This window comes from Macrobrachium nipponense, chromosome 13 (genome assembly GCF_015104395.2).
Source record: "Macrobrachium nipponense isolate FS-2020 chromosome 13, ASM1510439v2, whole genome shotgun sequence".
Classification (NCBI taxonomy): Eukaryota; Metazoa; Arthropoda; class Malacostraca; order Decapoda; family Palaemonidae; genus Macrobrachium; species Macrobrachium nipponense.
The window spans coordinates 2,893,423-2,906,582 of record NC_087206.1 but is presented as its reverse complement, the minus strand read 5'-3'; positions in this window follow the sequence as shown (position 1 = coordinate 2,906,582).

Sequence of the window (13,160 nt, the reverse complement as noted above, 5' to 3'; positions counted from 1 at the left end):
TGAATTACGGCATTTGAGCTGATATATTTTTAAAAACATCGCGGCCCCCCCCCCCCCGCCCACAACAACGGACCATGAAACAGAAGTCAGTGTCAGGCAAGCAGAAAAGCGGCCATTTCTGCTTCTGGTGGTCACCTAGTGTCCATTTTCAAGCGAGCCATGAAATAAAATAAAAAGGAGCAAAGTTGGCTGGGGCCAAAATATATATATATATATATATATATATATATATATATATATATATATATATATATATATATATATATATATAATATATATATATATATTGTTGGATGTTAAATTGTCCCTTTTTTTTTACTTTTAGGAAACAAAAGATGGCAGGGATCCCTTAATGAGAGAACTTTTTTTTATTCTTCTTTCGTTCATCTTTATTTCATTTATCTATATTTATTTAGGTCTTCATAAAATATTACAAAAAAAGGGGTAAAGCTGCCCAAAAGATATATATATATATATATATATATATATATATATATATATATATATATATATATATATATATATATATATATATATTTTTTTTTTTTTTTTTTTTTTTTTTTTTTGTTTTTTTTTTTTTTTTTTTTTTTTTTTTTTTTTGCCAGCTTTTGCCCCTCTATTTTTTTTTATATTTCTGAAGACCTAGATAGAATATTAGTAAAATATATAATTAAAGATAAGCAATAGTCATATATATATATATATATATATATATATATATATATATATCTATATATATATATATATAATATATATATATATATATATTATATATTGTTGGATGTTAAGTTGTCTTTTTTTGAGAGATATTGATCTTTTTTGTTATTATTATTATTATTATTATTATTATTATTATTATTATTATTATTGATAGTGATCATGTCATCAACTACGTAATTACTCTGTATATCATAGAGGGGATTTGAATTTCTGATGTTAATACTAGAGATTTTTCGAAGTTTAAACACTTCAAATCCTGGTACATATCTATGACGTCATTTCCATGATAGTAATATATAATAATAATAATTTCAACCTGATTATTGAATAATGATAAGTGTCACTATTAAAATTCAACATTCAAAGTCACAGCGAAATGACCAAGGTGCTCCCCTGATAATCAACTTGACCTAGACTGACCTTCTGAGTTTTCATAGGTTACAAGGAGTTACCAATATTAGGATGTCTCAAAGACTTGTTAGTCCGCCCGAGGAGACATCGTGTGCTCATTCACTGTTCATTCACAGTGTCCTAATGATTTTGTCTAGCTTTCTTTTAAACTCTTCCACACTTTTGCCGTTTTACAACTTCTGGTGGCAGATTTATTCCATGTGTCACATATCTTTTATGTAAAGAAGTTCCCACAGTGGGATGTGTTGTATCTCTTCAGTTCTAGTTTCCATCCATTATTTCTTGTCTGGTTATCGTTTAACGTAAATAGGATACTATCTTTTTTTGTTATGACAAAATAAAAATAATAAGAATTTACATAAGAATAAAGATTTTTATAAAATAATGATTTTAAAAAACTAATGATTTTTATAGAACCAAGAGAGAGAGAGAGAGAGAGAGAGAGAGAGATTGACTTTGATGACTATGCTATCATAGTTTATCTGTAGAAATTGAAATATAAATATATGCTCTGATATTGAACCTACATGGGAAAATGGCCTCCATGGGCTCTCTACTAGCCCGTTTAAGTAGTACCAAGGAATGGTCAGAATCCAGACCTCGAATAAAAATTAACCCTTGAAAACCTCTACGGATTATACAACGAATGTTTAAATACAGCCTCAGGCATCTTTGAATAATATTAAAATTGTCTTTCATAATTACCTGTCTTGGACATTCCAACCTTCGGTGCGTTGCTCACCAGTTTAAGCAACAATAAGAAAACTATAATTAGGAAAGAAGACCTATATAAAATAAAGCAGCTGAGGCAGCAATCACTTTTAATACAACATGTTTAAGAGTGTCAACTTACAGAATAAAGATAAAAATTAAATAGTTAAAATTAAAATAGAATGTTAGAAATAAAAATATAAAAATAAATAAAAATAAAATAATAAATACAAAAATAAAGTTGAAATTGATAAGAATAAAGATAAAAAAAATTGTTAAATAATAATGAAAATAGAAATAAAAATTATAAAAATACACAAATACAAATAAAATTAGTAAAATAATAACAATAAAATTTTTATGAGAACAATGAGTATAAAAATTAAAAATAAAGATAATAATGCAATACTATTATTAATAAAAATTAAATATAAAAATATAAATACAATAAGTAGAATGATGATAATAGAATAAAATTAAAAACAAATAGTAAATATGAAAATAATAATATGAAATAAAATAAATTATTAATTATAAAAAATAAATATTAATAATAAAGATAAAGATAGGAAAATAATAGTAATCATTTTATAAAATAACAAATAATAAAAACAATAATAAAAATAAAAAAAAATAAAACTAAATAAAATATTTACAATTATAAGGATGATAATAATAATAATAATAATATAATAAATAATAATAATAATAATGATATATAATATAATAATAATAATAATATAATAATAATAATAATAAATAAATAACAGAGGAGCTTCGTCCGGCAGCCAGGTATTCAACCCAATTGAAGGGGAAGACGGTCAGGTACTTGGAGGTCGTCATCCAGCAACTGACCACCACAACGACAGTAACCAACAGCCTGAGATTGGAGCTACAGAAGCAAACCAAAGGAAGAATGGACGACAAAGATGGAGATACTACATCAGAAGCAACCCAACGGAGAGAGATATAGAAAAAGGTTGGTCAACATCTGGAATGAGAGGAAATAATACACCCCCCAAACAGAGCAGAGGCTGGCAGACCAAGTAAGGAACATAAAGAAAAAGAACTGGCTCTCCCCAACAGAAAGAGAAGAACTGGAAAGGGAAATGTCACAAGACAACGAATTACACGAAGACGAACTGAGAGACGATGCCACAGAAGACGACAGGGATGATGAGGTATCAAACAACGACACACGAAGAAACACCGCCACGAAGTAACAGAGAGGACGGAATGTGTAGAAAGATTAGACAATGGATGGAGCCAGATACAGAAGAGAACAAAGATCCCCTCCATGAAAGCCTACAACCCGCCAAGAAAATTAAGGCAGAAAACAAGTGAGGTCAATGAAATAATAATGGTCATAATACACACCACCATATCAAAGAAAACAAATAACTTGGCATGCAAGAGGAAGATTAGTAGCAGAACTGATGGGGATACGAACACCAACACAACCAGCACAACCAACCCAACAGAAACCAAAACAGCAACCTCCTTGGAAAAGGCGCCTGGAAAAGCAAATCATGGTGATGAGATCTGACTTGAGTAAACTGAAAGAGATGGCAGAAAAAAAAAGGCTAAGAAGCAAGAAAAAACAAGGGAGGAACTCAACGAGGAAATACAAAGTACAAGAGAGCAACAGAACAAACTATTCGGAACTAACCAGAAAAGACTATACAGCCAACTAACAGGGGAAGCAACCAAACCAGTTTCCAAGATCTCCTAAGAGACTCTGGGAAAACATATGGAGCAATCGGTATCACACAACAAACATGCAACATAGCTCCAGGAAGTTAAGGAAGAAGAAACAGGGAGAATAAAACAAAGATTCACAGAGATCACGACAGACACAGTAGACACCAACTAAAGAAAATGCCAAACTGGAAAGCCCCAGGTCCCGATGAAGTCCATGGATACTGGCTCAAAAACTTCTAGGCCCTACACCCCCAAATAGCAGAACAACTCCACCATTGTATCTCAAATCACCATGCACTAAATGGATGACCTTGGAAGGACATCATTAGTACAAAAAGACAAGAGTAAGGGAAATATAGCCAGTAACTACAGGCCTATCACCTGCCTACCAATAATGTGGAAGTTACTAACAGGTATCATCAGTGAAAGGCTATACAACTACCTAGAGGAGGACAAACACCATCCCCCACCAACAGAAAGGCTGCAGAAGGAAGTGTAGGGGCACAAAAGACCAGCTCCTGATAGACAAAATGGTAATGAAGAACAGTAGGAGAAGGAAAAACCAACCTAAACATAGCATGGATAGACTATAAGAAAGCCTTCGACATGATACACACATGGCTAATAGAATGCCTGAAAATATATGGGGCAGAGGAAAATACCATCAGCTTCCTCAAAAATACAATGCGCAACTGGAATACAATATTTACAAGCTCTGGAATAAGACTAGCAGAGGTTAATATCAGGAGAGGGATCTTCCAGGGAGACTCACTGTCCCCACTACTCTTCGTAGTAGCCATGATTCCCATGACAAAATTACTACAGAAGATGGATGCCGGGTACCAACTCAAGAAAAGTGGCAACAGAATTAACCATCTGATGCTCCATGGACGACATCAAGCTGTATGGTAAGAGCATCAAGGAAATAGATACCCTAATCCAGTCTGTAAGGATTGTATCTGGGGACATCAGGATGGATTTTGGAACAGAAAAATGTGCCTTAGTCAACATACAGAAGGGCAAAGTAACAAGAACTGAAGGGATAAAGCTACCAGATGGGGAGCAACATCAAACACATAGATGAGACTGGATACAAATACCTGGGATAATGGAAGGAGGGGATATAAAACACCAAGAGATGAAGGACACGATCGGGAGGAAAAAGAATATATGCAGAGACTCAAGGCGATACTCAAGTCAAAACTCAACGCCGGAAATAGGATAAAAGCCATAAACACATGGGCAGTGCCAGTAATCAGATACAGCGCATGAATAGTGGAATGGACAAAGGCAGAATTCCGCAGCATAGATCAGAAAACCAGGAAACATATGACAATGCACAAAGCACTACACCCAAGAGCAAATACGGACAGACTATACATAACACGAAAGGAAGGAGGGAGAGGACTACTAAGTATAGAGGACTGCGTCAACATTGAAAACAGAGCACTGGGGCAATATCTGAAAACCAGTGAAGACGAGTGGCTAAAGAGTGCATGGGAAGAAGGACTAATAAAAGTAGACGAAGACCCAGAAATATACAGAGACAGGAGAAAGACAGACAGAACAGAGGACTGGCACAACAAACCAATGCACGGACAATACTGAGACAGACTAAAGAACTAGCCAGCGATGACACGTGGCAATGGCTACAGAGGGGGTGGGAGAGCTCAAGAAGGAAACTGAAGGAATTGATAACAGCGGCACAAGATCAGGCCCTAAGAACCAGATATATGTTCAAAGAACGATAGACAGAAATAACATCTCTCCCATATGTAGGAAGTGCAATACGAAAAATGAAACCATAAACCGCATAGCAAGCGAATATCCGGCACTGGCACAGAACCAGTACAAAAAGAGGCATGATTCAGTGGCAAAAGCCCTCCACTGGAGCCTGTGCAAGAAACATCAGCTACCTTGCCGTAATAAGTGGTATGAGCACCAACCTGAGGGAGTGATAGAAAACGATCAGGCAAAGATCCTCTGGGACTATGGTATCAGAACGGATAGGGTGATACGTGCAAATAGACCAGACGTGACGTTGATTGACAAAGTCAAGAAGAAAGTATCACTCATTGATGTCGCAATACCATGGGACACCAGAGTTGAAGAGAAAGAGAGGGAAAAAATGGATAAGTATCAAGATCTGAAAATAGAAATAAGAAGGATATGGGATATGCCAGTAGAAATCGTACCCATAATCATAGGAGCACTAGGCACGATCCCAAGATCCATGAAAAGGAATCTAGAAAAACTGGAGGCTGAAGTAGCTCCAGGACTCATGCAGAAGAGTGTGATCCTAGAAACGGCACACATAGTAAGAAAAGTGATGGACTCCTAAGGCGGCAGGATGCAACCCGGACCCCCACACTATAAATAGCACCCAGTCGAATTGGAGGACTGTGATAGAGCAAAAAAAAAAAAAAAAAAAAAAAAAAAATAATAATAATAATAATAATAATAATAATAATAATAATAATAATAATAATAATAATAATAATAATAATAATAATATGAAGAACAGTAGGAGAAGGAAAACCAACCTAAGCATGGCATGGATAGACTATAAGAAAGCCTTCGACATGATACCACACACATGGCTAATAGAATGCCTGAAAATATATGGGGCAGAGGAAAACACCATCAGCTTCCTCTCAAAAATACAATGCGCAACTGGAATACAATACTACTTACAAGCTCTGGAATAAGACTAGCAGAGGTTAATATCAGGAGAGGGATCTTCAAGGGCGACTTACTGTCCCCACTACTCTTCGTAGTAGCCATGATTCCCATGACAAAAGTACTACAGAAAAGAGGCAACAGAATCCACCATCTAATGTTCATGGACGACATCAAGCTGTATGGTAACCCTAGCATCAAGGAAATAGATACCCTAATCCAGACTGTAAGGATTGTATCTGGGGACATCAGGATGGAGTTTGAATAGAAAAATGCGCTTAGTCAACATACAAAAAGGCAAAGTAACGAGAACTGAAGGGATAAAGCTACCAGATGGGAGCAACATCAAACACATAGATGAGACAGGATACAAATACCTGGGAATAATGGAAGGAGGGGATATAAACACCAAAAGAGATGAAGGACACGATCAGGAAAGAATATATGCAGAGACTCAAGGCGATACTCAAGTCAAAACTCAACGCCGGAAATATGATAAAAGCCATAAACACATGGGCAGTGCCAGTAATCAGATACAGCGCAGGAATAGTGGAATGGACGAAGGCAGAACTCTGCAGCATAGATCAGAAAACCAGGAAACATATGACAATACACAAAGCACTACACCCAAGAGCAAATACGGACAGACTATACATAACACGAAAGGAAGGAGGGAGAGGACTACTAAGTATAGAGGACTGCGTCAACATCGAAAACAGAGCACAGGGGCAATATCTGAAAACCAGTGAAGACGAGTGGCTAAAGAGTGCATGGAAGAAGGACTAATAAAAGTAGACGAAGACCCACAGAAAATAATACAGAGACAGGAGAAAGACAGACAGAACAGAGGACTGGCACAACAAACCAATCCACGGACAATACATGAGACAGACTAAAGAACTAGCCAGCGGTGACAATTGGCAATGGCTACAGAGGGGAGAGCTAAAGAAGGAAACTGAAGGAATGATAACAGCGGCACAAGATCAGGCCCTAAGAACCAGATATGTTCAAAGAACGATAGACGGAAATAACATCTCTCCCATATGTAGGAAGTGCAATACGAAAAATGAAACCATAAACCACATAGCAAGCGAATGCCCGGCACTTGCACAGAACCAGTACAAAAAGAGGCATGATTCAGTGGCAAAAGCCCTCCACTGGAGCCTGTGTAAGAAACATCAGCTACCTTGCAGTAATAAGTGGTACGAGCACCAACCTGAGGGAGTGATAGAAAAACGATCAGGCAAAGCTTCCTCTAGGACTTATGGGTATCAGAACGGATAGGGTGATACGTCCAAACAGACCAGCACGTGACGTTGATTGACAAAGTCAAGAAGAAAGTATCACTCATTGATGTCGCAATACCATGGGACACCAGAGTTGAAGAGAAAGAGAGGGAAAAAATGGATAAGTATCAAGATCTGAAAATAGAAATAAGAAGGATATAGGATATGCCAGTGGAAATCGTACCCATAATCATAGGAGCACTAGGCACGATCCCAAGATCCCTGAAAAGGAATCTAGAAAAACTAGAGGCTGAAGTAGCTCCAGGACTCATGCAGAAGAGTGTGATCCTAGAAACGGCACACATAGTAAGAAAAGTGATGGACTCCTAAGGCGGCAGGATGCAACCCGGAACCCCACACTATAAATACCACCGAGTCGAATTGGAGGACTGTGATAGAGTTAAAAAAAATAATAATCAATAATAATAATAATAATAATAATAATAAGTAATAATAATAATAATAATAACTAATAATAATAATAATAAGATAATAATATAATAATGAAAATAAAATGATTAAATTAAAATTAAATTAATATTTTAAGTTTAGTTTAGTTTTAGTTTTAGTTTAGTTTTATTTATGTCATATTAATACAATTCTCCACACAGTTCTAGTAAAGCCGCCGAAGCTGTAGTAGCTTATAGGGCAGGCTACATAAAAACGTCAATACAGATAAAATCCACACAAAGCACAGACTTAATACATACAAACTATACAATATTTAAAACAACGAAAACAAGACAAAAACACACACACGAATACATAAAGTTAGACAATATTTAAAAAACAATGGAATCCATGTAACAGCACAGATTCGCCAAAATTACAGCATATAAAACAATGGAATGAGAATTTAATCAACTATTGTAGAGCCTAACTAAAACACCAGACCAGAGACACTAAAACAAGCAAGTTGAAAATTTATTATTCTACCAATCTATAAAAGACAACTATTGTTCGCTCATCAATGATAGCTTGTATGAACGTAACGAATACCGCAGAGAGCCCTCAAATAAGGTAGGTGGTAGACTATCGTACAACAATATCATTTGATGTGGTAAAAATCTTCTCTCCACCTCACAAACCAAATGAAGATGGCGAAACATACCTCCTCTTGTTTCATACGAGTGTATTTGGAAATATGGACGAAGTAAAATATCGTACATCTCAGTATACTTCCCACTCAGTAAAAGTCTTAAAAACTAAATAAGAGATTTAATTTATAAAGACTCCTCAGCCTCAACAGCTTCAAATTATCGTACATTTCCCCATTTTAACTCCCAAGATAGTTCTCAGCAAATTATTGACATAGGAATTAAGTCTTGTGAGGTGACTGGCAAGCGCTGAAACCCCAAACTATCAAATGGTTGTTCAAGTATGGAAGGGCAAGAGCATAGTACAGATTTACGAGCACACGAGTAGGGACAACATCACCTATGCCAACTAGAGTTCCTGTTACTCGGCTGATGTTTAGGGTTACATTGTAATATGTTTAGCAAGGGACAAAATTCTTGTTATTGTTATTCATAAGTATTTAAATTCATTCACCCACTCTATGGCTTCTGCGAAGATATGTCAGGTAAATTCTGTGCCGCCGGGGCGCGAGGAAAAAAAACATTAACTTACTCTTTTTGGAGTTTTGGCAAGAGCATATTGGCTTTTAGATATTTCCCAAGTCTGAGAAGAGCTTTTTGATGTTATCAAATAATCCGTCTAAAGAGCATGACGTGACAACAGAGGCTGCGTCATCAGCAAATAACACAGTCTCAACTCCAACTGCCAATGGTAAATCATTGATAAATAAATTAAAACACAATGGGCCAAGAATAGAACCCTGCGGAACAATAAAAATAAAATAATAAAATAAAAAATAAAAGTAAAAATAAATAGAAATAATACAAACGAAAATAATACTAATCTTAAATAAGATAATATAAAAGTAAAAATAAAAACGGTAAAAAATACAAATAAAATTAATAAAATAATAATAATAAAAAGTCAAAACAAAAACATAATGATATAAAAATAATAGTAATGACTTTGATAATACAAATCAAAATGATCAACATAAAATTAAAAATAGTAAAAATAAAAATAATAATGATAAAATAATAAAATAATAAAAATGAAATAAAATCAATAAAATAAAAATAAAATGAATAAAATAATAGTGTTGCAAATAAAAAATAATAAAAATGATAATAATAATAAAAATAAAAATCGTAAAATATTTAGTAATAATATTGAAAATAAAAATAAAAAAGTAATTGAAATAAAAATAAAAATTGTAAATAATAATATCATTAAATACAGGTCTGAATCATGCAGCAGGTCACAGCCTTTTCCCATATGTACTCCTGTGACCTGGAAAGTATTAGTGTGTTCTTTTGTACTCCCCTGATAAATCAGGTCAAATAATTATCGTCTGGAAAATAGTTACATGATAGTTTACCCCCTAATGAATGCTCTATGCGGAGGTATGGCTTGCTAGTGGGTCTCTCTCTCTCTCTCTCTCTCTCTCTCTCTCTCTCTCTACTATATATATATATATATATATATATATATATATATATATGAATACTTCCCTCCCTCTCGCTTAGTATCTATCTCTCTTTCTCTTTCTCTCATATGGATACTCTCCTTCTCGCTCAAACTCTACATCTCTCACATACACGAACACGCACCACGCTCTCTCGTCTCTCTCTCATCTCTCTCTCTATCTCTCTCTCATATATATATATATATATATATATATATATATATAATATATATATATATAATATTTGAATACTTTTCCCTCTCGTTTAATATCTGTCTCTCTAACATACACAAACACACACCAACCTCTCTCTCTCTCTCTCTCTCTCTCTCTCTCTCTCTCTCTCTCTCTCTCTCTCTCTCTCGCATAAATATATACCTATACACGCAAACACAAGGCGTGGCAGGTATTTTGCATTTCCATTAAACCAAAAATAACCGAAGTAGCAAAAAAAATAACAATTCTTTTTGGACCATTAGCGATCGTTCCTTTGCAGGAGGCCTCCAAAAATGTGAGTCATTAAAGATAACGAAAGAATTACGCGGAAAAATATTACACGATTCCCGAGAAATGCTGGCCATAATGATGCACGAGACTAAGTTAATCACTTATGCCCTTTCCGTCCTCAAATAATCAAGAGAATCGAAGCCCGGTAGGCTACATGTTAATGAGGTCTTCAAGATAACAAGGCCATAGTGAACAAATGTATCCGAAAGGTATGATTTTGATATGCTCGTGGATTTGTTAGTGCGGTGTTGGGAGTAGGTAGTGTTGGTCAATTATTCGCGAATAAAATAGCGCATAATCATTCTCTCTCTCTCTCTCTCTCTCTCTCTCTCTCTCTCTCTCCTCTCTCTCACATAGATATTTTATTGGTAAAATATGCAACTATTAGTACTAATTTGTCCAAAAAGATATATAATTCAAAATATACAAAGTAGACAGTAATCTGATTTGTTCTTGCAAGTACATGGCCTTCAAAGAAAAATACAACATCAAGTACAAAATACACACACACATGCACAAACTCTCTCTCTCTCTCTCTCTCTCTCTCTCTCTCTCTCTCAAACATTTCCCTAAATACTTGCAGACTTCAAAACAATCAGCTTTTACAATTTTCATATCATAAAATTCAAAGAAATCTCATTTTTAGTTTGATGTTGTCTACAAAGAAGTTTCCCCTGTGTAGTACACTAACTTCATTTTGAAATCACAGAACACAGACGCTTGACATATAGACTTCTTACGTGGAGTGACATATCTAATTTACCGAAGAGAATGCCTTCCTTTCGTAGCACGCCCTACAGGCAATTTCATCTCGTCATCTACCGAGACAGAAAGTAGGAAAATTAAATTCGAGACTTTGTTTGACATCCAGAAACATATGTGTAATCTTGGGGATCAGAGGAAGTTTATCCCAAAGCAGCTGAAGAAAGGTCCTTCGTTCAAAATAAGATTTGTTTTTTCTTAGTCTGGACTCGGGATGAGCGTGAGATGGCTGGAGGCAGCTTTCAGATATCAATATTTATTTTCGTGTTTGATGCTCGTTAGTTTCTGGATATGTGTGTGTGTGTGTGTGTGTGTGTGTGTGTGTGTGTGAGATGCAAAGTTCTCCTCTCGGTTTCTGATTACTGGATGTCTGATTTCATCTTTGATACTCGTTAAGTTTCTTTTATAGATCTTTCTGATGCAAAAAAAAAATCTGGGCGTTTATAATGAAAGATATCTTTTTGAAAAATAATTAGGTCTTTTTGATCAAAATCTAGGTCTTCCTGAAGAAAAGAGAATTGGCTTTTTCTAATGAAATAAAATTATTTTTTTAATTAGGTCTTTCTAATGAAAACACTTGGTCTTTCTGCTAAAAAAAAGCATAGGTCCATATTGACAGATAAAAAAAAAATAGCTTATTCTGATAGTTGTGCTTGTGTGCATGCTACTATTTTTTATTGTTGCTTTTAAACATTTAATCATTTTTTAACATTCGCGTCATAACGAATAAGTAACATCACCGTTAAATATAATTATTAGCTTTTAAAACATTATCGCTAAGTAGAACGACACAAAACCAGATGATCAGAAAAGAAATGGTAAACTAAAACACGACAAAAAGTGAAAGATGATTTGATTAGGTTCTCGTTGTGTGCGACGCAACTCGCAGGGGGATGTTTGAACTTTTCAATCGTCCCCCGATCTCCACCCCCCCCCCTCCTCCACAACACACAGAAACCACACACACAATAAAAAAAAAACACTCAACAGTAGTGGAAAGAAGATAAACCTTCCTTTTATTATGGGAATATCTACATATTTCATACAAAAAATAAAAGTCGGTAAAAAAAATATATTCGTCTTCGTAAAAAGAATAAATAAAAATATAATTCTATTCAAGAAATAGGCATTAATAAAAAATGATTACAGTTCGTATCAACATTATATATCTTTATGAAAATAAAAGCATGCCTGATTAACTATCATTACTGTTCCTCTTGCATTTATAAATTAGCATGGTGAAGGGGGTTGATTATTCATAATAATAATAATAATTATTATTATATAATAATAATAATAATAATAATAATAATGATAATAATAATAATAATAATAATAATAATAATAATAATAAATAATAATTATAATAATAATAATAATTAGCTATGACAATGAAAGAGGAGGGGTCAGGAAATAGTTATTACAACTCTTGAATAATAATAATAATAATAATAATAATAATAATAATAATAATAATAATAATAATAATAATAATAATAATAATAATAATAATAATAATAATAATTGCACTGGGGCAATATCTGAAAACCAGTGAAGACGAGTGGCTCAAGAGTGCTATGGGGAAGGACTAATAAAAGTAGACGAAGACCCAGAAATATACAGAGACAGGAGAATGACAAACAGAACAGAGGACTGGCACAACAAACTAATGCACGGACAATACATGAGACAGACTAAAGAACTAGCCAGCGATGTCACGTGGCAATGGCTACAGAGGGGAGAGCTAAAGAAGGAAACTGAAGGAATGATAACAGCGGCACAAGATCAGGGCCCTAAGAACCAGATATGTTCAAAGAACGATAGACGGAAATAACATCTCT